The following is a 10,239-nucleotide window of genomic DNA, read 5'->3' as shown; positions in this document are numbered from 1 at the left end:
TAAAAACAAAATAAATTAAAAAACAATTATTTCTACATTAAAACAAACGGCACAAACCAGACTCACCCCCTCCCCCCCCCCCCCCCCCCACGCACACTCACACGTAAACAGGCACGCACGCATACACATGGATACACACGCACGCACGCACTCAAACAGGCACACGCATGCACGTACGCACGCACGCACGCACGCACGCACGCACGCACGCACGCACGCACGCACGTACGCACGCACGCACGTTAACAGGCACGCACACACACATAGACACACGCGCGCGCACGCAAACAGGCACACACACGCACACACGATCGCACGCACACACGCACGCACACACGCGCGTTTGCACACACACACATACACACACACACACACGCACACACACACACACACACTGCAGAAGTGGAACTCATCTGTAACATGGTAAAAATGATTTTAAAGTAACTCGCGTGAAGTTAAATGCGTAGAGGTTACATGCTGAGTCTCAGTTGATATTAAAAATAATAGTCAAAGTTGGCGGATCATAAAAAATCCTTGCTTATTTTTCACGTTCTTGTTTTGTATACTAGCTCAGCTGTGGAAACTATTGGAGGCTATTAAATATATACATATATTTGTATTGTAACTACCCACTGAGACTCGGCGTGTATGTCATTCCGAACTTTAGGAACCACCAGCATGTTCTACTTGTTAAGAAACAAAATGATATTCGGTGAAAGAAATCAACTCAGCTAGGGTTTTGAATTTCAGTTTGGTTTCTCAGAGGAAAGATGGCCTTAGTGCATGTGCAAGCCTGAACGGATTTCTGATGGTTTCATGGTGGTAGACACGGTAAGCATCTTATCTTTAAAGAGACCCAATGCGGGTGTGAAATCTTTGGTGTGCACAAGTTGACAGTTAACCTTGCCGCTGACCGTGTGTGATCCAAATATAATCAGGGGAGATTTTTGCTGGCCTATTAGAATGTTAGTGCACTGCTTCTTAATCAACCCTTTTCGTCACTAAAGTGTGTGAAAATAGAATCATTTTTATGCTAGTTAAAACATTGAATGTCCGCTTTATATTCTTTAATGTACAAATGCATGCCTTACGTCCAAAAGCCAGAACTCTCCCTTAAAGAGATAGAGGGGGCGGAGGGGGGTGGGGTGGACAGAAAAAAAAAGAGATTGACTCAGCGATTGGAGTGCAACTCTGGTGCACATGGCCAACTTTGAACTTCTCAGGGGGGAAAGCTCCCATGAAACAAATTGAATCGGATATGTAACAGTTACAGGACACAGTAGCGAAAAGGCCATTATGGAGGAGTTTACTGGCGAATGTAACATTAAAACACCCAAGGGACATTCGTCTTGCTGTACTTTCGACACACCTTCCATGTTAAGTTAAGAAAATTGCTCAATGTCTATGCTAATTAATTAAATCAAAATAGACAATGATTAGCGGTTGCTGTCGACAGGCTCTTTTGTGTTGGAGTTCGGATTCTGTTCATGGACTTTTTGTGCACACCCGTATACGGGTTGTGTATAGGGATCGGTCTGTCCCTCTGTCTGTTTGTCTGTCTTCGGATTAGACTTGTATCTCTGGTACTCTGTGTTCAATTTAGCTGAAATTTAGTGAGTGTTTGTGCTCATCCCGACGACACTCAGACGACAGCTGTGCGACTTGAGGCACTCAAATCTTTAATCTAACAAATGCGTGCACGATTCCCCGCTCTCAGGGGCGAACATTTAGGACGGAAACAATGACAACGCATTTATTAATAACTGCCTGAAAAGATTACCAAAAGACCACGTTTTAATTAGTTTTTTAAACTGACCCCCCCCCCCCCCCCCCAAACTCTACTTATTAGGTATTCCTGTTATGTGATGTCAGCAACACCACACTGGGAAACTCGTGGACCGATATTAGACAGTTGTTTGACCAAAAGTATCCTTTTAAGTTCTTTAACAAAATTAAAAAAAATTTACGGCGAGCTGAGAGTTGTGACGCTTTTCTTCCCCGTTCTATTAACGTCTATGCATTTTCGTGTTTGTCTTCGTCGTCTTCTTCAAGCAGTTTCTTCGTTATTTTATGCACACAAGACGAGACGTATAGCTCAGTGGCGTGCACAAACTAACCAAACTTGGGGAGCACTGGAATACGAGTCAAAATCTCACACAAACTTATTAAGTTTAGGACCTTCCAATGCATTAAGTCATCCTTGTCACCATTGATTTTGTGAAAGATGAGGCTCAGGGTGGATATGAGGAAAATAAACTCGCACATTTATTATTCTTACATTATAGATCCTACATGGCTGTTAGAGCTTGTAGTTTGCTTTTTTGCTTTTTCTTTGACTGCGATGTGAGATGCGAATGGATACGAGACCTGAATTTGTCATTGTGAGTTATCTATATATATATATACGGCTTGTGTCTGTGTGTGTGTGTGTGTTCGCGATGCACGGCCAAAGTTCTCGATGGATCTGCTTCAAATTTGGTGGGCATATTCAGGTAGACCCCGGATACAACCTGGTCGATGAGAATTTTCAACACGTGCTCTCAGCGCGCAGCGCTGAACCGATTTTGGTTTTTCTGTTCATCTTCCCAGATCCATTCCCAGTAACTCTTCCTTATCTTCTCCAGTGTTTTGCGTTTATCTCCCTTCCTTCGTGTGGCATCAATCCATATTCCCGTTACTATTTTTAGAAGGTCACTGTCCACAACGCTCAATCCATATTCCCGTTACTATTTTTAGAAGTTTTCCTTCGTGTGGCGTCAATCGCGTACGGTGCGCCACTCACCCGGCGAAGCCGGCGTACGGTGCCGGCGTACGTACGGTTCGGCTCTACTTCTTCCCGGCGAAGCCGGCTACCCGGCGAAGCGGGTATTCATCTAGTTTCTAATATGCTGACTGTTAGCAAATGATAATAAACATGTCGAGAAAATGGATATCAGTATGAGCCGGCAACTTACTGCTTTCCATCAAAACCTGTTTCTTCCAATCAGTCCTAATTTTATTTTCATGTTTTAAATTTGGTTGTTTTTGCCCTGTTCCACATTTAAGTAATTAAAAATATCAAATGGTGCTTTAGAAACGATCTTCTCTTATCCTCAGGGAAGATGAGTTGCTGACCAATACATCAAGTCAGGGAAATGCGGGGGCGGCGTCTTTTTTCTTTGCAGCTTTTCTTCTCTTCTTCTCCAATCTGTTTCCTGTGTCCCCCTTTCTATCACCATAACCCTCAACTTTGTGTCTTCAGTTTCCTTTCTTTTTTCTGTCCTTCTTTTTTCTCTCTCACTTTTTGGGGAATTGGGGTGGGTGGGGGAGGTGGGTGGGATGCCAATCTGCTTGTCTGGTGCATCTTGCCTCGAAGAAATGTTCGAGTAAATCTTTCGACAGGTTTAATAATTCGACGGTACGCTCCCCGCGTATCCAGTCAGGCCAATTTGTGCCGGCCTCAATGGACGGCGTGGGGAAATCACTCTGTCGGTATTTTATGAGTTAAGGAAAAGATGTATTTTTTTAAGATGAGGCAAGCCAGTTGATACACACCGGTGGCGTCACCGTGCTCCAATGAGCATGGTTTGGAAAGAGACTGGCTTTATATCTTGCTGACACTGCGTAAACGGTCGTTTTTATATTTAGTCAAGTTTTGACTAAATATTTTAACATCGAGGGGGAATCGAAACGAGGGTCGTGGTGTATGTGCGTGCGTGTGTGTGTGTGTGTGTGTGTGCGTGCGTGTGTGTGTGTGTGTAGAGCGATTCAGACTAAACTACTGGACCGATCTTTATGAAATTTGACATGAGAGTTCCTGGGTATGAAATCCCCGAACGTTTTTTTCATTTTTTTGATAAATGTCTTTGATGACGTCATATCCGCCTTTTCGTGAAAGTTGAGGCGGCACTGTCACGCCCTCATTTTTCAACCAAATTGGTTGAAATTTTGGTCAAGTAATCTTCGACGAAGCCCGGGGTTCGGTATTGCATTTCAGCTTGGTGGCTTAAAAATTAATTAATGACTTTGGTCATTAAAAATCTGAAAATTGTAAAAAAAAATAAAAATTTATAAAACGATCCAAATTTACGTTTATCTTATTCTCCATCATTTTCTGATTCCAAAAACATATAAATATGTTATATTCGGATTAAAAAACAAGCTCTGAAAATGAAATATATAAAAATTATTATCAAAATTTTTTTTTCGAAATCAATTTAAAAACACTTTCATCTTATTCCTTGTCGGTTCCTGATTCCAAAAATATATAGATATGATATGTTTGGATTAAAAACACGCTCAGAAAGTTAAAACGAAGAGAGGTACAGAAAAGCGTGCTATCCTTCTCAGCGCAACGAATACCCCGCTCTTCTTGTCAATTCCACGTGCACTGCCTTTGCCACGGGCGGTGGAGTGACGATGCTACGAGTATACGGTCTTGCTGCGTTGCGTTGCGTTCAGTTTCATTCTGTGAGTTCGACAGCTACTTGACTAAATATTGTATTTTCGCCTTACGCGACTTGTTTTCTGTCTTTTATAGCTCAGCTTACCTCGCCTCCAAAACACACAACTCTTACACAGCCCCCCCCCCCCCACCCACCCCTCCCTACCCCCTACCCCCTCCCCCCCCCCAAAAAAAAAAGAAGAAGAAAAGAGTTTTCTGTTTGTGTGCGGTGTTAAAAAAATGTAAACAGTTTATTTTCATAATTGGCCTGTTAGATATTGGGGAAGCGAGAGAGACAGAGAAAGAGCGAGAGAGAGAGAGGGGGGGAGGGAGAGAGAGAGGGGGGAGGGAGAGAGAGAGAGGGGGGTAGTGAGAGAGACAGAGACAGACACAGAGAGAGACAGAGAGAGAGAGAGGGGGAGAGAAAGAGAGGGAAGGGGAGACTGAGAGAGAGAGGGGGTAGTGGGAGAGAGACGGAGAGAGACAGACAGAGAGAGACAGAGAGAGACAGAGAGAGAGACAGAGAGAGAGAGAGAGAGAGACAGAGAGAGAGAGAGACAGAGACAGAGAGAGAACATTAAAAACATCTTTTGTGCACTCAAAGACTGTTCGTGAATGTAATGGACATCCACGACAGCAAAGGGGTTTGTCTGCGATGAATAGATATTAGCAATGTGTGAATATGTCCCTATGTTCTAGTGTTCTTGTATTTAATTACACGTAACCTTGTTCTTTTCTGTTTTTGTGACATTCAAACAGTTTTCAAAGGCGTGGGATAATCAATTCAAATCAAAAAGAGGACCCACGAGAATTATCGATGCATTTCTTTGAACTGTTTTCTTTGCGAAGCGACGTGCGCATACAGATTTTCTCTCAAATTTCACTCCTTAGCGCTAAACTTAAAACTTATTTTGGATTACATTGAAAATGTGCTTTGTTTCTTTGCCTGCATGCATGCATAAGGGGCAGCTCATTCAGATATTTGAGAAACAAAAGATCAAAAGGAACAAAAACAAAACAGACAAAGGAGCAAGCAAAACTAGCCACCCCCACATGCAGTCACAAGATCAGATCGTTCTTTTGGGTTACGCTGAAAACTTTTGGTTTCTTTTAACGCTGGTGTATTTCTGGTTGAACTTTAGACAGGGTGTGAGGAAATTAGACAATCAAAATTCAAGAGACGCCGGAAAAAGGGAGATTTTTTTGGAAAGCAGAGGAAAAAAGGCAAACAAATGGTGAGTTTCTAGTTACAGGTTTATTGGATTGTGCGATGGCGTCATTTAGACTACCCTTCCACCCCCCATCCTCCACTGTAACCAGAAGATTGAGAACCCGAAGAGAAAAACGCTGGAAACGCATTAAAGTAACAAGGTTCTAGATGCAAATTCGTCAATGATACAATTGCTTGTAAAAAAAAAAAAAAAAAAAGAAGCTATTTTGTGAGAGAAATTTCGATTTAAAGTTCGACTGAAGAGAACTCGCGTGGATAATTCAATTTGTTAAACCTATTATCATACATTGTTGAATGCATTAATTCAAACTTATGAATTCAGAACAAATAGCGTGTACTTGCAGGAACTTGTGTGTAAGCAACAGTTTGAAGTAGGATATCTTAAGCGGAGTTTTAGAGGGTCTGAAGAGTCCAGAGTCCAGAGTCCCCAAACCCCCTAGCGCATTGTGGTCGCGGATAGTGTGATATGAAGTGTCCTTTTATAGCAGAATATTCAAGAAGGACACATCAACCAAACCTTTCACACACACACACACATCCACACACACACACACACACACACACACACACAAACACACGTACGCACATGCACACACGTACGCACATGCACACACCCTTCAACTTGACTTCTGTTCTTTCTATGCCAATGTTGCTGTTTTTCTTCAAACATGTCAGATTTCAAATACATGATGCACACTTTCAAACATAAGTGTGTCGGTGTGCTTTCACTAGACTTAGTTGACGACTAAAGTCTGAATAGACTCTGAGTACCTATGGTACGCACAATAACGAAAATTTTCTCTGTATAGGTTTAGTGCGTCCCGGGACCCCCTCCATAAATGTCCAGTATAGGATTCCGGCTTCTCATACGTTTCTGTATGTGTTTATTTTTTCGTTTGCTTTTTATTTTTCTGTTAGTTTGTGTGTTCATTATTTTGGCTGCTCGTTTGTTTAATTCTTTATAGTTTGGTGAACAGCGTTACTTCTTTTCATGTGAGCAACAACTGTAGCCAATGCTAGCACATTGAACTCGCCCGCACACACACACACACACACACACACACACACACAAACAAACACACACACACGCACACACACACACCTTACCCCACCACATCTCTCCCCCCCCCCCCCCCCCCACCACTTTATCTCTCTACTAGCATCAAATCCCTCGACCTTGAACGCATTTTAAAAAAAATGTCTCCTTCTCAAAATGCTGACTTGATACAAACAGGATCACACAGGAGGAGACAGCTGCCTGAAGGTCCACAGAAATTGAACAGCTGTTTGCAGATGAGGGAGTCAGTCCTCCCCGGCCTCGCTCAAGCCTCCAGTCCTCATGTGCGTGCGCAGAATCCGACATGCGGCACTTTTACTGCCCCAAGATGCCAGTGCAAGACGGTGAGCAACCAGAATCAATTGGTAGTAGGGGGAGACAAATTGCCAATCGAGTCTCATCTTCCTCCACCCCCCCCCCCCCCCCCCTCCTGGGGATGTGTAGAGGTGTGTGGGCGTATGGTAACTGTATGGATCCGTTTGCGGCGATCCTTGATTGGATGTGACTGTGGTGTCATCGGTACACAGCTTGATCCAGAGCTAGGAAGTCGTAGGGTGCAGAAAGAACAAGTCGCGTAAAGCGAAATTGATACATTTAGTCAATCTATCGAACTCACAGAGTAAAATTGAACACACTGCATTTGTTTTCATCAAGACCATTAGGCTGGTCGAAACCCCGCGGTCGAGAAGACGCTGACACATGGTCTCGGTAATACAAGCCCAATTGCATGCGAACGTAGTGCCTTATTAACCTTTGTTTGTTTGTTTGTTTGTTTGTTTGCTTAACGCCCAGCCGACCACGAAGGGCCATATCAGGGCGGTGCTGCTTTGACATTTAACGTGCGCCACACACAAGACAGAAGTCGCAGCACAGGCTTCATGTCTCACCCAGTCACATTATTCTGACACCGGACCAACCAGTCCCAGCACTAACCCCATAATGCCAGACGCCAGGCGGAGCAGCCACTAGATTGCCAATTTTAAAGTCTTAGGTATGACCCGGCCGGGGTTCGAACCCACGACCTCCCGATCACGGGGCGGACGCCTTACCACTAGGCCCACCGTGTCGGTCTTATTAACCTATCTTATTTTATTGTGAGTACATTTTCAGAGTAAACATGGCATGTCGATATATTTTTGGATTCAGGAAAACATAAACAATAAAACGCAATCATTTTTGAATCTGTTTGCTTAAATCAGAATGTTCAGATTTTGTTATGACTTATTGATTAAACTTCCAAGCTGAAATGCAATCCAATAGTCCGGGCTTCATCCAAGATTGCTTGACCAAAATGTCCATCAATTTGATTTGAAAATGAGTGCGTGGCAGTTCCGCACACACACACACACACACACACACACACACACACACAAAACCTCCCCTCGTCTCAATTCCCAGTTTACCGGAAAACATTCATTACCAAATGTAAAAAGACGACTTCTTCATGCATAGGCAAGCACCGTGTATTGGATGAACGAATACAGCCAGAAAGAATGTCAAGAACGTATACGAAAGTCTGTTTCCTCCCGTTAAATCAGCATCATAGCAGACCTGTTAACGATATACCAGACACCATTGTTTTGATGATCTAAGTCAAACAAATAACAAGTCACGAAAGGCGAAAATACAACATTTAGTCAAGTAGCTGTCGAACTCACAGAATGAAACTGAACGCTATGCCATTTTTCAGCAAGACCGTATACTCGTAGCATCGTCAGTCCACCGCTCATGGCAAAGGCAGTGAAATTGACAAGAAGAGCGGGGTAGTAGTTGCGCTAAGAAGGATAGCACGCTTTTCTGTACCTCTCTTTGTTTTAACTTTCTGAGCGTGTTTTTAATCCAAACATATCATATCTATATGTTTTTGGAATCAGGAACCGACCAGGAATAAGATGAAAGTATTTTTAAATTGATTTCGACAATTTAATTTTGATAATAATGTTTATATATTTAATTTTCAGAGCTTGTTTTTAATCCAAATATAACATATTTATATGTTTTTGGAATCAGAAAATGATGGAGAATAAGATGAACGTAAATTTGGATCATTTTATAAATTGTTATTTTTTTTTACAATTTTCAGATTTTTAATGACCAAAGTCATTAATTAATTTTTAAGCCACCAAGCTGAAATGCAATACCGAAGTCCGGGCTTCGTCGAAGATTACTTGACCAAAATTTCAACCAATTTGGTTGAAAAATGAGAGCGTGACAGTGCCGCCTCAACTTTCACGAAAAGCCGGATATGACGTCATAAAAGACATTTATCAAAAAAATGAAAAAAACGTCTGGGGATTTCATACCCAGGAACTCTCATGTCAAATTTCATAAAGATCGGTCCAGTAGTTTAGTCTGAATCGCTCTACACACACACACAGACACACACACACACACACGCACGCACGCACGCACGCACATACACCACGACCCTCGTTTCGATTCCCCCTCTACGTTAAAACATTTAGTCAAAACTTGACTAAATGTAACAAGTCGCGTAAGGCAAAAATACATTTAATCAAGCTCAGTCGAACTCACAGAATGAAACTGAACGCATTGCATTTTTTCCGCAAGACCGTACACTCGTAGCATCGTCTGTCCACCGCTCGTGGCAAAGGCAGTGAAATTAACAATCTAGAAAAGCGCGGTAGCGGTTGCGCTGAGGAGGATAGCACGCTTTTCTATATCTCTATTCTTTTTAACTCTCTGAACGTGTTTTTAATCCAAACATATCATATCTATATGTTTTTGGAATCAGGAACGGACAAGGAATAAGATGAAATTGTTTTTAAATCGATTTCAAAAATTTAATTTTAATCATAATTTTTATATTTTTAATTTTCAGAGCTTGTTTTTAATCCGAATATAACATAATTATATGTTTTTGGAATCAGAAAATGATGAAGAATACGATAAACGTAATTTTGGATCGTTTTATAAAAAAAATAATTTTAATTACAATTTTTAGATTTTTAATGACCAAAGTCATTAATTAATTTTTAAGCCTCCAAGCTGAAATGCAATACCAAAGTCCGGCCTTCGTCGAAGATTGCTTTGCCAAAATTTCAATCAATTTTATTGAAAAATGAGGGTGTGACAGTGCCGCCTCAACTTTTACAAAAAGCCGGATATGACGTCATCAAAGACATTTATCGAAAAAATGAAAAAAACGTCTGGGGATATCATACCCAGGAACTCTCATGAAAAATTTCATACAGATCGGTACATTAGTTTACTCTGAATCGCTCTACACACACACACACACACACACACACACGCACACACACACACACATACACCACGACCCTCGTCTCGATTCCCCTAAACAAGTCTGGCAAAGGTACTCTGTTTAACACGATCATCCAGAATTCCACATGCCCATGACCCTCTGGCAGGCTCTGCACTAGACTCAAGACATGTATTGCAGCGCACCTCTTGCTGACGATATTTTAAGTTCTGTCTGCATAGCACAGCCAAGAAGATGTCTATGGAAACTTGAGTTGTCTTGGTGAGTCGAAAAATATGAGTTCA

The sequence above is a fragment of the Littorina saxatilis genome, linkage group LG12 (genome assembly GCF_037325665.1).
Source record: "Littorina saxatilis isolate snail1 linkage group LG12, US_GU_Lsax_2.0, whole genome shotgun sequence".
NCBI classification, from domain to species: domain Eukaryota; kingdom Metazoa; phylum Mollusca; class Gastropoda; order Littorinimorpha; family Littorinidae; genus Littorina; species Littorina saxatilis.
The sequence above is the reverse complement of the archived record's forward strand: the minus strand, read 5'-3'. Positions refer to the sequence as shown.